Genomic DNA, 16,575 nt, shown 5'->3' with positions numbered 1-16,575 from the left:
GACTCTACCCTTCTCAGCTAGGCGAAGTGGATAAACTCTGCAGTGTACGTGCCAGTTACTCTAAGTTATTAAGCTTTACGCGAAACAATGCCGAACAGATACTAATATGGGGGCGAAGTCAATAGCGTGATAAGTATGCCGAACGTTTTATATCTTCTTTCGTCCCTGCATAGCGTACATCTCTCTTTCAGCTCTTTAAACTTAAAGAGGATTAAAGTTCCATCCAGACAGCAGATAATATACGTTCGTCCTGTTCAGAACCGAACACACCTCCAAAAAGCTGGCGTCGGCGTCATTTATGTGAACCGGTTAATAATAACAGTATTAGTATGGTAAAATTTGTTAATTACGACAAAAAATAATGGCTTTTACACGAAATATGAACGGAAACGGAATTTGTTAGTGCTAACTTCGTACGTTCCCGGAAGATATACCTCTGTCACTTATAGTAAAACTTGCTCAGTGATAGGTTAGGACTATGTAAACATGATAACTGCATTATATACACCATAAACGTTCATTTTACTAAGTTAGTTCCAAGCCTAACGGAAAAACATATTCCTCTCTATGTCGCGTTTTCGTCATACATCTTTTTGTGTACTTGAAGGCGATCGATTACGCTCAGAACTGACGAACGTTACATATGTCTCTTCACGAGCGATTATCTTTAGCGATCAGTTACGACTGCTTCTAGCCAAATATCGACACTTAGTCCCATGGGCCTCTGAATGACGTATGTACAATAACCTATCCAATAACGAAAGCATTTCTACTGTTTTTTACAAACTTCCATCATGACAACAGACGTTGAGAAAAGTCAAACCCACTTCTATGCTGAAGTACTACTTTACGACAATTTCAAACACAACTATAAGCCCTTTCAAAACTTATTGTCGAAAACCCTCATACCTGAACTCCTAAACAGTTGCACCTTTTGTCTCGCTCGACCTTGTCGATTTTATTTGCTTTAGTCTCGTTCTTTTCCATAGAAATGTAAGCAAATAAATAGCTGAACTAATACAATATGGAGTTTACTCCCACTCAACTGCGGGTGTTTTTTTGTCACATCTACTTGCGTTTTACGTTACTTTCCAATGGACATAAGGGCGGAACGCCACCTGCCGCTATCGCTTGTCTCCAGTAATTTAGTTCTTCCTGTGTATGGCGTGAGGGCGATGATGCTCTTATACTCTATCTAGTAGAAGCAGGCGTTAGGGAAGTTCCTGGTAGCTTCATTGCGTAGCCTTACACGCGTGTACGGTAACCGGCTGGCCAGTCGCCGGCTGGAAAACTGCACGCTTCATTCCGAATCCCGCTGGAGTTTCGAGAGATTCCCTCAGCTTCTCCCGCTTATGCGACGGAATTGGTTTCGTCTTCATAAGATGTTCGACGCCCATTACTAGCACATCGCTAATGTCTGACAAGAGGCTTCTGTCCCTTAACGGCCTTCCGCAACAGGCCATACGTTTTGCAGTTGCTGCCTCTTTGGCTTTTCCCTGGTCAAACTAACCCCGGGTCAAAATCACTTCTCATCTCTAGCCAATTAGAGTCCATTTTAGCCACGAGAAAAAAATTATAAGTTGAGTAGCCTCTTAAAAGGGTCCGTCCCTATAAGCTAATTCTGAGAGGAAGATCTGCATTAGATACAAGGGATTATAAAAGAAATATTGCCCAATGTTGATAAGTATAGAGACAAGCGATTCTATACACAGTTTTTAACAAATATGTCAAGGGCTAGTTACATAAACTCATCCATCACAAACGCCACCAATCGCTCCCATAATCCTAAGATCACTAGGGTAATACAAGTAATGATGTTTTGATGAACGGAAGAGCAAAACACTGTATCTTTTCCTGTAGGGAAAGGACATTTCCCTGGGAGCTGAGCCGATCGAAACATCATATCAGCTCAGTATCCCACATCTCAGACATTAAAAGCGTAGTACGCAGTGCATAGTGACGAAGCTCATTGACTGTAACGTTGGAGTTCGCTGCTTGGTTTGTGTTGCATTGTTTACAGGTTTGTGTTACATCGTTGCAGGAATAAAGTCACGGCGAAGAAGGGCCTTGTAAAGGCTCCGTAGCAATTACTCTTAAAAATTGCTAAGGGTAGCGGCAGTGAGGATAATCGAAATGGTACAACTTTTTTTCCTTATTACAAAATGCTATGACGGATATCTTTCTGATCTCCAAGGTCTCTCAAAACATCCTTTAATTAAACCGGTAAAGTTTGGACACAAATTGCCTAAAGCTTTTTTTTGATGCAACATTTACAGTTTCATCTGTGGCATATATATTATATATACTTCCATGCTTCCATCAGGCGTAAGAAGGAAAAAGCACGACTTAGGCATAAATATAGCTCGAGCTAAATGACTGGTATGTTTGCATTCGTACTAGAAAAGCTGAACGACTACCATTTCACGTCTAGGTGTATAGTTATGCACACGAAAGAAAACCGTCTACCTATTATCGGGTTTATATACTAAAGGATTGTCTTCTGACTTGGTCAGAATTATCCCTCATTCGGCCGTAGCTCACTCGTCAGCGCACAAGATTCGCACAGTTCCTCTCTAATTGCCAATACTGCATTCATCGCGGACGTCAGCCCGTCCCCAAATTTAACCGAATACTAGACACAGCAACCGGATAGAACATTTGAATAATACATTTCCTCATTGCTAGTCAACTTACTACAGTAGAGGTAGCCCCTTAAGCTAACACTGTCTACTGGAATAGTAACTCGTACTGAAGCGTCACTTCATAATTCCCGGCCCGCTTCTATTCTTGTTTGTTGTTTATTTTCTCCTTTCTTTCGCTCATGCCTCGCACCTCCCGTTTGCAGTGGGGTATACGACACGCCCATCTGTTTGGCGACGACTCGCCTGCTGTTGTTGATGCTGTTTTTGGTGTCGTCGTTTTCAAATTGTGCGGCCGGTGCTTACGTCTGCGCGTTCACCTGTGCCGACCATAATCAGTTGCAGCCTTAAGATTTATACAAACTAATAATCGACCAGAGATGCACCGCCATCATCAGTAATACAACAGCAACAACAACATGATACACAGCGAACAGATATAGGTTGACACAAGCACACGGTCGGAACCATACATACAATACAATCAAGTGTGCATCCGAATGTATATCGTGCGTACATGTGTGGACGTGTGCACGGCCGGTTCCAACCTAGCTCGGCCCGGTCAGACACTACCGCACTGTGCGCAATCCTCGACGAATAAGGTACGATGTGTGGTCGCTGAAGGGGAATGCGCGCCACACAGGATACGGATATTAATATGGATGTTGACGGTAAATAAAGAGACATGGTAAGAAACCAGAAAATGAAAGAGCAGAAATGAGTTAAAGGGGAACGTAGAGAATGATAGCAAAATAATTATAATAGCAGTGCTAACAACAAACGTATTGCGGAAACAATAAACGCTAGTAGCCCGCAACGATAATATAATACAACAACTTACGCAAGTACATACAACAATATATACACAATAACCAGCAATATGTATAAAGGTGACAGTTCTCCGCAATTACTATTAAAAGTAACTACAACTTATCTATAATCGACTGCTAGATTTCATGTTCTAGCTTTACTTACTTATTGTTTACCATTATAGTTATCTTTCGTTCAGTTCATGACTCGCATTGGTCGGCCTGCGATGAGCAAGGACGTATTGCAGTAATACTCATGAGAAGTATGGAGCCGTGACAGAATGCTGGCATCCTGTATGCATATGTAAACATATATATATATATATATATCACACACTCGATGACCTTTTACCTCGAAGTTATGCTTAAAAAAAAATGCTTATATCTGATCTTTTACGTGAGACATCAATTAATTCAACAGAAGATAAGGTGTCGCCTTATTTGGCCTAAAAAAAATTAAAGATGGTCCGCATTTCTGTAAATTCAGCAAAATCCTTCTACATATTTCTCTGTGTTCTATAAAAATACGAGTAATTCCGTCGCGTTTTTTCAGATATAGAAATCACGCACAGCTTTAAAGCCAGGACAACGCGAGGAAAAAATCAGTCAAACCCAGGAAGCTTAGAGAGCTTCCATAATAACCCTATTATTATATTTACTACAATCAATGACAACTCTAACGACATTGGAAAGGAAAGCGACAAGTTAAAAATGAGGACTCGGAAATCTTCAAATTAAGTTGTTCGTGAATCTACTTTAATACAAAGTACTGGTCGAAGCACAAAGGCTTTTTTTTTTTTAATTTTTCTTTCTTATTTAACAGCTTTCACTTACTTGAACTTGTAGGATCACTACACAAAGACAACTGTACAGAACGTATCGTTTAGATTAGACAGTTACGACCTAAAACGCCAGCTAATTATGTCCGACTCAAACAAGACGGATTGCCGCTTTTTAAGTATGTATCTACACACATGATAAGCAACAGACATTTAAGTCTGATCCGCTCCAGTCATTGAGGTTTGTTTGGACAACAACGTCTAACTAGTGATTTCCTCAGGCGGTGGCGAAGCATCTGTATCAAATAATTGGCTCAAACCAAACTCTTTAAGCCATTCTGCTCAGGCAACAATCGGCGCATAGTATACTACACTCTTTTTGAGTCGTCCGAACGATTCCATGGAATAGAATAAGGTCTTCTATGAGATGAGAAAGAAGCACTACGTCAAAGCTGCTCATGCCTTTGTCGCCATCGTCACTATCGATTGCTATACCACCAGGCAGAAAAGGACTCTTTTTCATTTGAGCAGGCTAAGTGCCAGTACTTTTTAACAAACCGTAGGCAAGTATGCCCTCACTTAATCTAGCCATGCCAATCTTTTACTACACAGTTATCAATAGGACCTTACAAGCACTTTAGCCCTAGGCTCGCTCTATCTCACGCCTCTCTACCGGAACTACAGACAACATAAGAGGGAGGTTCAACGTGCTGTAGTCATCGTATTAGAAGTAGCACGTTATTGCGATGACGGACAATTAGCCAAAGATCTATTCAGTAGCCCTTTCTTAGCTCGTCTTTTCCGCACCCGGGTCGCGTTGCGCGTTCCTTCCAGGGTACGACCAGGCCGAAATGATTTGAGCGTAGGGCAAGAGTGGATATAAAAGGTAAGGAAAAGCTTAGAAGACCTGCAGGCGACGACAGGTCGTCTGGCTTTCAGTTTGTGGCAGGCTACCACACAAACGTTAGCCCTTGTGCGACAAGTGCTTGAAAAAGACGAACATCTTTTCAGGACAAGAGGGTAAGAGCGATCAAAACAATATCTTCCTAGCAACTAAGCTCAAAGCAAGTAAGAAGGAAGCAGTGGTGTGAGTGTCGGAGTGAGGCACTCATTGCTGCAGAAGTAACAGTTGATCACGTTTGCTCCAAATCTGATACTGATTTCTTAACAATAAGAAACTTCTTATGGGTGTATTCTTTCCGCTGTGGCTGGGACGTTGTAAGCAACTCTCTCTGGGGCAAAATGCTTTACCGTAATGAGTGTATTGAACAATGACGGTAAAAGAAGAGGGCTATTAAGGCTGTATTTTCAATACGTAGTTATAATCTATAGATGTACACGTGTGGATCTATAGTTCTGAGACATTTACTTTACAACTTCTGCTATACTATTTTTGGATTGTAGCCAAATTAGTTTTGATAATACACGACTGAAGTATTTACAATTCGAGTTAAGTAACGCTTAGAATGAATTAAATTCGGCTCGTACCAAACTGCTTGTTTCACACAGTAACACGCCATATAGTTTATGCCTTGTAAACAATAACACAAACTGAAAATAAGCTGAACCAGAAGAAATTCATGGAGAGGCTATTGCAAAAATTAGACTGCGGCATCGACTTATATATTTCTGGTGCAAATGACTCACCGCTCCAAGCACCCAGGCAGAGGCAAAACGACAGAAGGCTGTCAATGAAAGATGCGATTCGACCAGTCGACGAAGTCCTTCTAAGCCCGGGTGGTCTCTACGAGTGAAGAACGAACGATGTTAAACTGCCACGAACAGAATTATCATGCCATATATGGCCGTTCTTTTCTTCCTGGATAGCGCCGCGCCTGGATAGCGGCGGCAACAGCGAGCGCTATGGGCCCATTCCTATACCTGCACTCATAGTATATTGGGAGATGGACGAAGCCACACGAGAGAACAAATCTAGCTCTTTAGAAATTATTGGTTCGTTATTTAGTCTGCTAGCAATTACTGATGGTTTTTATGAAAACCAGAGTGTAGCTTACAATTAGAGGGCATCCAGAGTTGTGCATAATAAATTTACCCGCACGAGAATCGGATCGAGCTCGTTGTACCTGGATCGAGATAGCCGTCGACTGGAATCAAACAAACGACACGCATGTTTCAAAAGCTGATCTCACTGAATGGAAAGATGGACAGCACAAACGACAACACATATGTTAGATAAGTAGATAAGCAGAACACTCTCTTAGGATAGACTGTTAGTATATATAGATACGGTCCTATACAATGAACACACATGAATGTTAAAGTTATTGTGACTAAAAGTCAACTTGCGTCAATTGTAGGTTTCCTTTCACGGATTACGGTGAAGGAGACAGTTACCAGGCTGGGCGAACTAACTTAGACGGCTTGCTTAGCTATCAAGTTAGACCTATTAATTGATTTCGTGCCTATTAAAGCAAATTAATAGGGGTTAATCAGTTTGACTTCTCTTGTGCCTTTATACCACGATACGGATCAGAGCCATAATAATATAGGGTCCACCGACCCTCCGCGTTAAGCAGTAGACCGAAAATGTTTTACGAACTGTACATAAGTTGTTAGGCAACACTTTAAACAGTTGTAGATTAAAGGGAAATATTGTACGATATCACTTTAACCCTGGCTTTTCTTTGTTCGAAAAGAACCTTTTCTGCTTTAGTTTATACTATAGATGGGTCATAGTTTCACCAATTACGGGTGCAACGGAGAGGCGTGCGCCTCTAAGGCAGAATTGAACTGTATTCTGTCACCGCTTGCCAGCGTAGTGTAAAAATAGATAGGCTCAATGTGACGTTGAGTCACGCATTCGGTTACTGCCCCAATGTAGGTTAGTAGGGCGATTCAGTTCAGATTAAAGCGGTGTAAAACTCGATCGGGCCTTAGGGAACGTTCGATTAAAACGTTAAAACATTGTTGTTTAGAATGCGTATATATGTTCATTGAAGCGTGCATACAGATACCATGTCAAAATAACAACATAGGGAAGACAGCATCAAAGTCCCGATCATATGGCCCTGGCATGCCGTTACAGGAAAAGGCGGCCAATCGAGTTCATAATACCTATGCAAAATAGATCATTGAGTGTTGGAAATTACGCAGAATATACACATCTACATCAAACAATCGTACTATAGTAACATACATAAGCATCAATAGAATCCACAAAATTGACCAGAACTGTGTGATTAAGGAGGCAATAAATCATATATGTGTGCGTGTGTGTGTGTGTGTGGGTGCGTATAACGTGAGCTGGATCCGTCCCATTCAGTGCGATCTTAGGTTTCCTATAAAATTTCACATAAAGCTTGAAACAACTTTTATATGAAGGTACTTTGATATTAGTGTAATACAAAGATCTTTTGTACGTTATATCCATTCTACGCTTGGGAGAATGTCTAACTCTTAGTGTCCGTATTCATCAATGATACTAGGCAAACTCGACTAGTGGAGAACACTCAGTCGAAAATATATGGAAACAATCGTTTCATATGGATCAATTCACAGCACTCAATTGAACTTAATCTGTAGAAAATTATCGGCAGCAGGCCCCGTTAGAAGTTCCTCGCTGACGCAAGCGCAGAAAGTGGGGCCCATATGGGAGGCAATACGTCGACTTATTTTGAGCCCCCGCGGCCCCTAGCCTTTTATTTGCTTCTGAGCTACACTTTTACTGGTATTGGCCACCACGATCTGTCAGGTTTATTCTCTGAACTCTCTTACAGCTACTGTTATGAGGCGTGGCACGAGCCTCCTTTGTAGCGTAGCGTTCACGGGCGTTTACAGTGGCCATTAATATATGTATTCTATTGTTTAAATATGGCATAGTCCCCCGACAAGAACAAATCGGTTGGACTACAGCTTCAAACGCAGGTTGCACTGAAGGCTTTCCCTTTGACCAGTGAGCTTTCTGCACGAGGCATCGTCTCTGTCCCTTCGAAAGCCGAAGGCCTAGATACTATCGCCGCTGGTGTCACTGCGTCGAGGCGCGGTAGACCAAGACGAGACTTGTACTACAGAACTGCTGCAGTTTCAAGCCGACGAGAAAGCGCTCGCTTTTCGTATCTCTTTTTTGCCTTAAGCAAAGCGTCTGAAATATAGAGCATCAACTACAGATGCAGCACAATGACGAAGCGCAACAGTAGCAGCGAGGAACAAAGTCGAGGTGGAAACTCGAAATTCGCCTTCCAAAGCTAGAGAAAACGCAATGGAAATGGACAAGGTTTTGACAAGCGCAAGAAAACTATGCTAACGCGACTACGGAATTGGCATTCATGAAATGTTCAGACGGTCAGACACTCTTAGACAAAGACTTTCTGAATTTCTAGGCAATTTTTGTCGGGGGCAGAAGATGCGAGATTGCTTACGTAGCAGTATTAAGAAGAGAAACGCGCTCAATGCATGGTATGGCATCAGATCTCCCACTTTGCGTTAGATCGCAGGCACGACCGTTCGGTGATGCCCATATTGTATACGACAGAAAGGCCATAAAACAAAGATATAACTAGTTTTATAGGACAAGCCAGGTACGGGTCATCCTGCTAAACGCTTTTCTGCCTAGAACAATGTCTATATTTGGAATGATCCACCACAGCGACGAGACGCTGCACTACAATATACGGTATCTCATTTAGCAAATAAATCTGCTTATTCGAAGATAACCGTAGCTTATCAACACAGCTGATAAATACCTCAGGTGCATTTTGCCAGATCGTTTTATACAAAGGCGTGTAATCATGCAACCCATACGCTTTGTCATACAGTGAACGCGTAGAAAACTAGTATACACCGCTACATAGGTAACGGGCTTATGTATACGCGTCCTTGCCCTGTCCTTACTCTTCTCCTCCTGGATATATGCATCTTATAGTTTACGTGTTTTGAGCTCTCTGTGTCATTTTCTATATCTCCTATTCTCCCAGTTCCATGACGGTTCACGCTAATGCACAGTCACGTTGCGAGGACCCCCGGCAGCAGGCGAAGATTTAGCTAGTATCAGCCGAACGTCACGACCGAGACCCGCTGGTGTCGGAGTTTAACGGTCGGTGTTGACAAATAGTGTCCGCCGGATAAGCGTTTGTTCTTCGCACATAACATTCTGTAAATGTCGCTTTCCATGTTTGACTCCTGAGGTTTCGCTTTTTCTCTCAGTTAACGCATGAAACAATATTCAAACAACGCGCAGTCAAAAGGGCAGCCGAGAGAGGCCAAAAAAAAAGTTGGTAGTAGTCTGAAGAAGCATCACAATGTTATACCGATGCTCCAGCGGCGGGAGTCCGGAGTGATCATAGCAGAGACACAAAAGGCATAAGGTTCACGCTTGGTAGGCCACCCGGACCTATTAAAGGAAGTGGAGATCTAAACAATAACGTCGAGTCTATGTTGTGTCGCCATATGTCTGTTCCATTCTACAAGTCACTTTGAGGTCACTCACAATTGAGGTAACGCGAATCGGTGTTGTCGCAAACATTTGTCGTATGCTTAATCGATTTCCTCAGATAATAACAAGAACATATACATGAAATCAGATTTTGATTGGGCTTCTCTGAGGGTTGTTTGCTTTATGTCTGTTGTATAATACAGAAGAAATATTTGCTTGGTAACTTTCAAAAATAACAGACTGAATTTTACGGCAATTTCCTTTTAAAAGCTTCTTTCTTACTAAACGGGTTATTCGTTTCACAATAGCCGTGTCCTAGCACTGATACCGTTTGCCATCGCTGTTTCGCAAGGCCGTTAGCGGAACCAACATACGCCAACAAAATCTCATCAGTAGGTTTCAAAAGGAGTAAAAAAAGTTACTACCAAACGAAACTATACGAAATATCGGTAAGATTATGGACCGATTGCAACACACGGAGACCTGCTTCAAACCAAATGGAAGATAGCTATGTAAAAATCTGTGTGTTATGTGATCGATTGGCTTTTATCACTCAACTTCCACTGAATAATCTATTAAGCCGACGATCGCCGATCGTATTAACAAGAGGCGCCAACCAGCCAAAGACCCATGAAAGTACGATGAGTTTTGCTCCACTTCTGGCTATCTGAGGATACATAAACAGATGTTTTTCTCCGTCAGCTCTAACAGGACACCGCACCTTTGTCATCACACAAATCCCCTAAGGTAAGCCTATTATTATTGTCATTTTTTTATTAGCAGAAAAAACAGCGCAATGGATGTTGCAATCGTCTTTCTATAGATGCCACAAAAAACATCGCACGTTGTTTGCGGATTACCAGGGCCGGTGCAGACTCTACCAAGCCTAAATGCACACAACAATAGTAGGTACCTATGCGCCTCGCCGATTCAAAGCGTATTGATTGAAGATGAGTCGAACAGAGTCCTATCACACAGGTGACTGTATTTCAGGGAACGACCAATAAAAGCAAGAGAAATCAATGACAGTTATCAACTCCGCATAGTCTTTCTGTCTCTTTAATCTATCGAATAATATTAGATTTTGAAATTATCTTAGTCCGGCTAAACTTTGGTATCCGCTGGCAGACTACGCGCAAACAATAGATTCAGAATAGATTGTTTATTCTCAGGAATCCGTGTATCGAGATAGATGAGATGCAATACTATCAAGGAGGTAAACGATAGAACAGCGTTAATATATATCAGGATCCATAATACTTGATTCGATTCAGCGAATAGGCATCAGTTGCCGTCGCTGGTTCATGGGGCTGATAGTCAAGGCTGTTCGATGATTTTTGCCGGAACCAAGTAGAGCTTCGATTCGAACGAGCGCCGGTACCGGAAGGCGTTGGTTGCCAGTCTCTAATGTATTTGCTTCCACTACACTCCTATGTAAACAATACTGTATACACTGAATATCTAGAGCAGGCGGCTGGCAATATCGATGCAATCTTCTCTTCCGGGTATTTGCGGCCACCTGACTGGCTGGTACCGAACTCCACGACTTTTCTGTACACGGCATCGTGCCACTAGGCCGGTGCTGTTGATCGGTGAATTGTCGTCATCACGTCATTGTGGTCGCTGCTGCCGTCGCATTCGCCACGGTCCGCTGCAGCACAGCACTGAGTGGAGCCATAGACAAAAAGTATGGAACAAAATGGAGTGCAAAAAGAAGCTAATTGTCTCTTCACGACACCGTTGACTATGCGGGGAGCCCGCCGACATATCGATGTATGAGTGTGGTACTCATCAGTGACACTGCAGTACCACAGGATCAATATCAATTGTATCATTATTCTTATTACTATTATCATTAATTGTATCATTACCCTTTACGTTGGGTACTGTTACCGGCAACGGCGGCGGTGGTAAGGTTTCACGTAGCAACGCATAGCACGCACGGACACCTGCCGCCAGCACGTGGGCAAACACGCACACACACAGATAACAAAAGGGAAAGTGCGAGCCACAAGCTGCATTACAGCAGACCGTAGGCAAAAACGCTCTCGCACGGATAGTCGTGGACAGAACCATAGTGTTATCTTGCTTGAATGTCACCCACAACCACCGCCAAATAGCGGCTATCGTGGTACGGACGAGAAGCGGAAGGGACATTTGTTTGGCCGTTCCTTCGGCCAATGCTGATCCGTCAGTTCCTACGGGCTCGCGATACTCTAGCCATCGGTCGCACCGCTAACGACGAGGCCCGCCAAATCGAATACGAATGATCCTGCCGCTGCTGCTGCTAGCTCTCCATCGTTCCCGCTGCTACTTGTCGGAGGACGCCACTGATCGGGAAGCCATTTAACAACTTCCTTTACGGTTACAGAGGAGCCGCCTGGCCAGGCCAGTTCCAAAGCGGTACAAGCCACCACAGTAACAGCAGCAGCAGCAGCAACAGCAACGACAATAACGTAGATCTATCACGAAGATCGGTCGTTCAGTCAATCAGTGAGTCAGCCCGCCAACGACAGGAGCCTTCGAAGACGATGACACAGTACGTGTACAGATACGGCTGATGCTAATTGGTCCCAAGCTGATCCGGTATGTGAAACTGCCGTAGGCAGAAAGCTCTGCTTAGCACTACTAGTTGAAATAGTCAAAGTATCTTATAAAAAATAATAATACGATGAGTTCAAAAGGCGTTGGTGTTGTTTTATCTACAAACAGATGTACTGACCTACTAATGACGGCAATGAGTGGTCAATAACCCACTAAGGCAGTGCTGCTAGTGCAGCATCAAAAGAACAGCAGTATTATACAATACTATATGTTTACTATTTTGTACAAAGATATACATATGTATATGAGAAATATATACATTTCCTTTACGCACATAGCAGTCAGTGTCAGACATATATGTGTGTGCCTTTAAAATGATTCGAATTTTTTTAATTGCGCATAGCGACTAGCCCAGACGGAGATTTAGAGGACACGATACGAACTATGTACACAGGTCCGGTAGTATAGAATGAACACCGAATACGTGAACAGCGCAGGAACAGGTTTCTAACAGTAGACAGATCTGCTTGCTATTGTATTCCAGCTCATTGAACTTCTAACGTAGTGGCAAACAGCTTAGAAAAGGCGCTCTGAGCACACTGGACTCCAATCCGAGCTAGCCTACTGATTAGACAAACCAGCCATTGACAGAGTTACCGGATGTCTACATAAAACTGTGCGTATCCTCCTTGTTGAGAACATGGGTGTCAGAATACCTATGCCATGTATTATTATTCTACGAGTCAATAGTACGCAGTAAAGGGCAAGTGATACATTATGCAAAGACCCCACGAAAATATCAAAGAGCCCCCTCACGCACTCGTCTAAGACTGGTGCCGATGCATACTCACCGCCCGAACCCGTCAGTCTGTTCCTAAAGGATTAAGTGTTGAGCAGCATCGTTGTAGAAATGCTCAAGTAGGCAGTGGCTTCTCGAGCGACACATTTCAGGACAACGCCAGGGTGGTCTATCCTCACAGGGCTTAAATATTACAAAGTGTTACCCCTGTGTGGCCCGCCGTATATCCTATACGCTCGATATACCAGCGCCACAAGAAAAATACTTAGCTCTAACAGGGCCAATACCAGCAGTAGTAGTCGTAGTAAAAAGATGTTTTTTTTTTTCATTTTTACGTCCTACGTACCTAATCCACCAGGCAATACTTTAAACATTAGTAGTAATGTGAAAGTTTGAAGAGGAAATCATTCTTGTGTTTGCTCTTATACGGCAGTACGTGTTTAGGTGAGCGTGTCGCACCGAGGGCAGGAATGAAGCTTTCTAAAAGTGCCAGTTTTGCGATATGTAAAAAAATTCTGCATGTTTTTGGCATCTTGTGCCCAATTATAGAGATCAAACAAAATAAATATGGGTTATAGTATTAGCATTCGAAGTTGAGCTCCCGCCCATACAACCGTAATCAACTGACACAGCGCGAACGATTCTACCTAGATGGTATAGTTAGTATAAGTGAGCAATCGTAAGTCCGGAACGATGTGGATAATTTTCTCGCATATTTGCTTTCTGGAGCCCATATTGGCCTGCATCTACGTCGAGAGTAGAAGCGCTGGAGTTGGCAGTGTGTCTAAAAGCGCATAGCAGAACAGACTCTGTATAGCTTGCACATGCCTTGCCTATCAAATCATAGTTGGCTGCAGTTCTTGCTCCATACTGACACCTCACGAACTCGTTCAAGTGACACCGGTATAATTTAAAAACAGGACCGCATGCGGCTGATTTGAAGTAAACGATACTCTTAACAACTCCCCTTTCCTTTTTCGAAGCTCTGCACAGTATCATCATTAACGACAACGAAATCATCATGTGTTATTTCGTATTACATGAAGGTCTGACGCGTGCGGGTCCAGCTTGCGGCAGCAAGACCCAACAAGTCTGATGTGTTGTGCTCTTTATCGATGTATCTCTAATATGCTATGTTTTTTTAGGAGAGCCACACGCCGCAACGTTGAATTTGTCTGGATTATGTCTATACTCAAGGGAGATGCAACGTTTAAACCAAGTGACGGTGGCGGTGGGCTCATAGCAAACGATTTAGTACTCTTAGAGTAACTGAAACGAGCAAGTTTAAAACTGTGGTTCTCAAAGTGTTGCCTTTGTATCTTCAGCCGGTCCAAGGGATATCCTTATGCATCATCTCGGACTTGCACAATGGCTGCAGAATATTTCACATTACCGTGGGCATATGGTGAGCGGAAGCGCTTAATAGAAGGCAGCTAGAAAAGGCGCGCATTTTGAACTGCGATTGAAAGGCGTCGAATGACTTATTAAATCTAGTTTACATTTGCTGCAAAAAAAAACAGCAACTTTCTCAAGAATTGAACTACAATTTTGCATATTCCGTCACACATTTTTATGCATATTTTTCAATTCCAGTTCGCTCTCAAATGTCATGTACTATGTATCTCCATATTTACGAAACATAAAAAGAAAAACCTCTGTATAAAAGATGTACTCTAAAAACTTTGAACACCAGCTGGTTTGCTGGACCTTTTACGAAGCTCGCGTTGGTTATGCAGATATCTGTGAATATCAGAGAATTTCTGCGGCCTTTCTGAAGCACCCAAAAAATTGCCAGGATAGATCAGCCTTTACCTGATGGATCAATTCAAAGTTTATGCCTAAAATAAAAAAAGAACGAAACATTTCCCGGTTTACTCATTAGCGACATTTTCTCTCTGGATTTTTCCTGTAGACATGGCTCTCGTCTGATCCCTTGGGCCGTCCATTAGTATGAGACAACCAATACTACTAACAACCACCATGGGATCAAAATCGCTCTGAGCACGCAAGCAGACAATTCAGACAGAAATGAGACCAATACAGCGTTAATTTTCCTCTTAGCGTTAGTGTCTTACCAGTTATGTATAACTGGTAAGACACTAACGCTACAACAACGTAACGAAACAATTCTGTTCTATATGTATATAGAACAGAATTGCAAACTAAAACTACTATACGTCACGTCTAGTTTGGCTTTTTTTTTAGCAATATCTTGTTCGTTTAGGCAGCCGATTACAATGTAGACATCAAGGTAAACAGATAGCCAAGGCGGCGACAGCAATCATCGTACCACATTGTGGAATCAATGAGCTTTTCTATATAGCGTCAGTAGCGGCGTATCTGGGCCTCGCCATGAAAAGAATCTCATTCCTGAAGCCTTTACTTGTTTACTACTGTTCGCAAGATCGCTGCGAGAAAGAGTGTTGCATGGTAACGGCAGGACATCTACTGCCAACAATGCGTACAACAGATCGAACAATTCGACAACGTCAAAACGCTACCCAAAACCGCGAGCGTTTAGCAAACGATACCGATGACACTGCCGAGACTGACGACCGTCGCCAAGTCAGCCACAAATAACAATGAGCCAAAAAATAGCATTTGTTTTTCCGCATGCCACATAGTACTAGCTATATATTCTGGAGATACACAGAGATGAATGATGATTGTGTTCACATACAGCTAAAAGCCGCCGACGACATCCGGTTAAATTTCGCAACACTTCTATAGCACACACCACATATATTGTTTACAGTAAACGTCACTATTGTGTTATTGTGCAATGAACTAGCCCGTCAATATGTATCTGAAGATAACGTTGTTTGTGATCAGATTGTCAGACAAGAACATAATCATGTATTTCATCAAGATCACACCGGCGACAATAAACCATTCAGGCTGCTCACATCAGACTCCATATAGATACTCGTATTGATCGCCCATGAATTAGAGTTTTTATTATTATGGCGTTCAGAGCGGCTTTGAGATGCATAATTGCGCGACGGACAATTTCGATGTATGCACAGTTTTTTTTTCGTTCTAACCTATAGGGTAAAAACGCGAAGAAAAATCCTAGACCATGCAGCATTTCAGCTCCGTTTCTGACTGTATCACATAGAAGCATGCTATTACATATGAACGATTCTAGCGACGGTCTAGCTCAAAAAGCCTGACCTAATTATAAGTGGTAACTAACATATGAGACCTATGATCTTTAGAGGTCTTCCACTAACGTTGCCTATGAGCGTACGCTTAGCGTTTTACGATCACATCCAATTCTATTCTTCTAACATCTCAAATACATTCCAATGGTCGAATGTACGAAGATTGACGTAAGCACCAATGCATCTCACTATTTTTTCCACTTGTAACAACAAAACAAAAAAAAACCGGCAAAAAAGCAAACTACCGAACGACGGTGACTCGTTTTCTTCCATCCCGCTACAACAAAGCCCCTGACATTGACGATCACCTAGAGTATCATCACAGGCGACATCGACAGCCAACAAAAACTGCGGTCATTTGAAAACAAGTAAAGTGAGTCGTGTCCGTCAGAATCGATCCCCTACTCGCGCGCCGTTCGAAAATAATGTTACCCACCTGTAACGAAACC

General features: G+C 42.5%; 1 protein-coding gene and 1 long non-coding RNA gene across 11 annotated transcripts in view; one reads left to right on the top strand and one right to left on the bottom strand.

Annotated features, from left to right (window-relative positions):
- ena (ENAH actin regulator enabled) overlaps nt 1–16,575 on the bottom strand; it is a 40,526-nt gene that overhangs the window by 19,624 nt on the left and 4,327 nt on the right. For 5 of the 10 annotated variants that reach the window (XM_022845199.2, XM_022845200.2, XM_022845201.2 and 2 more), the window contains 2 exons: nt 6,243–6,332; nt 5,875–6,108 (listed from right to left, as the gene is read on the bottom strand). The exons of 2 other annotated variants lie outside the window; for them this stretch is intronic. The gene's annotated coding sequence lies outside the window, so the exon portion shown is untranslated. The remainder of the gene's footprint in view (nt 1–5,874; nt 6,109–6,242; nt 6,333–16,575) is intronic. 3 more of the 10 variants (XM_022845205.2, XM_022845206.2, XM_022845207.2) reach the window with 3 other exon arrangements.
- On the top strand, nt 11,510–14,817 carry LOC111267156 (uncharacterized). The gene is made up of 3 exons (XR_002684441.2): nt 11,510–12,205; nt 12,708–12,839; nt 14,288–14,817. It is a non-coding gene; the product is annotated as an uncharacterized LOC111267156 (long non-coding RNA).

This window comes from Varroa jacobsoni, unplaced genomic scaffold, assembly GCF_002532875.2.
Source record: "Varroa jacobsoni isolate VJ856 unplaced genomic scaffold, vjacob_1.0 scaffold_1152, whole genome shotgun sequence".
Classification (NCBI taxonomy): Eukaryota; Metazoa; Arthropoda; class Arachnida; order Mesostigmata; family Varroidae; genus Varroa; species Varroa jacobsoni.
Note: the sequence above shows the minus strand (reverse complement) of the source record. Positions and strands in the feature narration are given on the sequence as shown.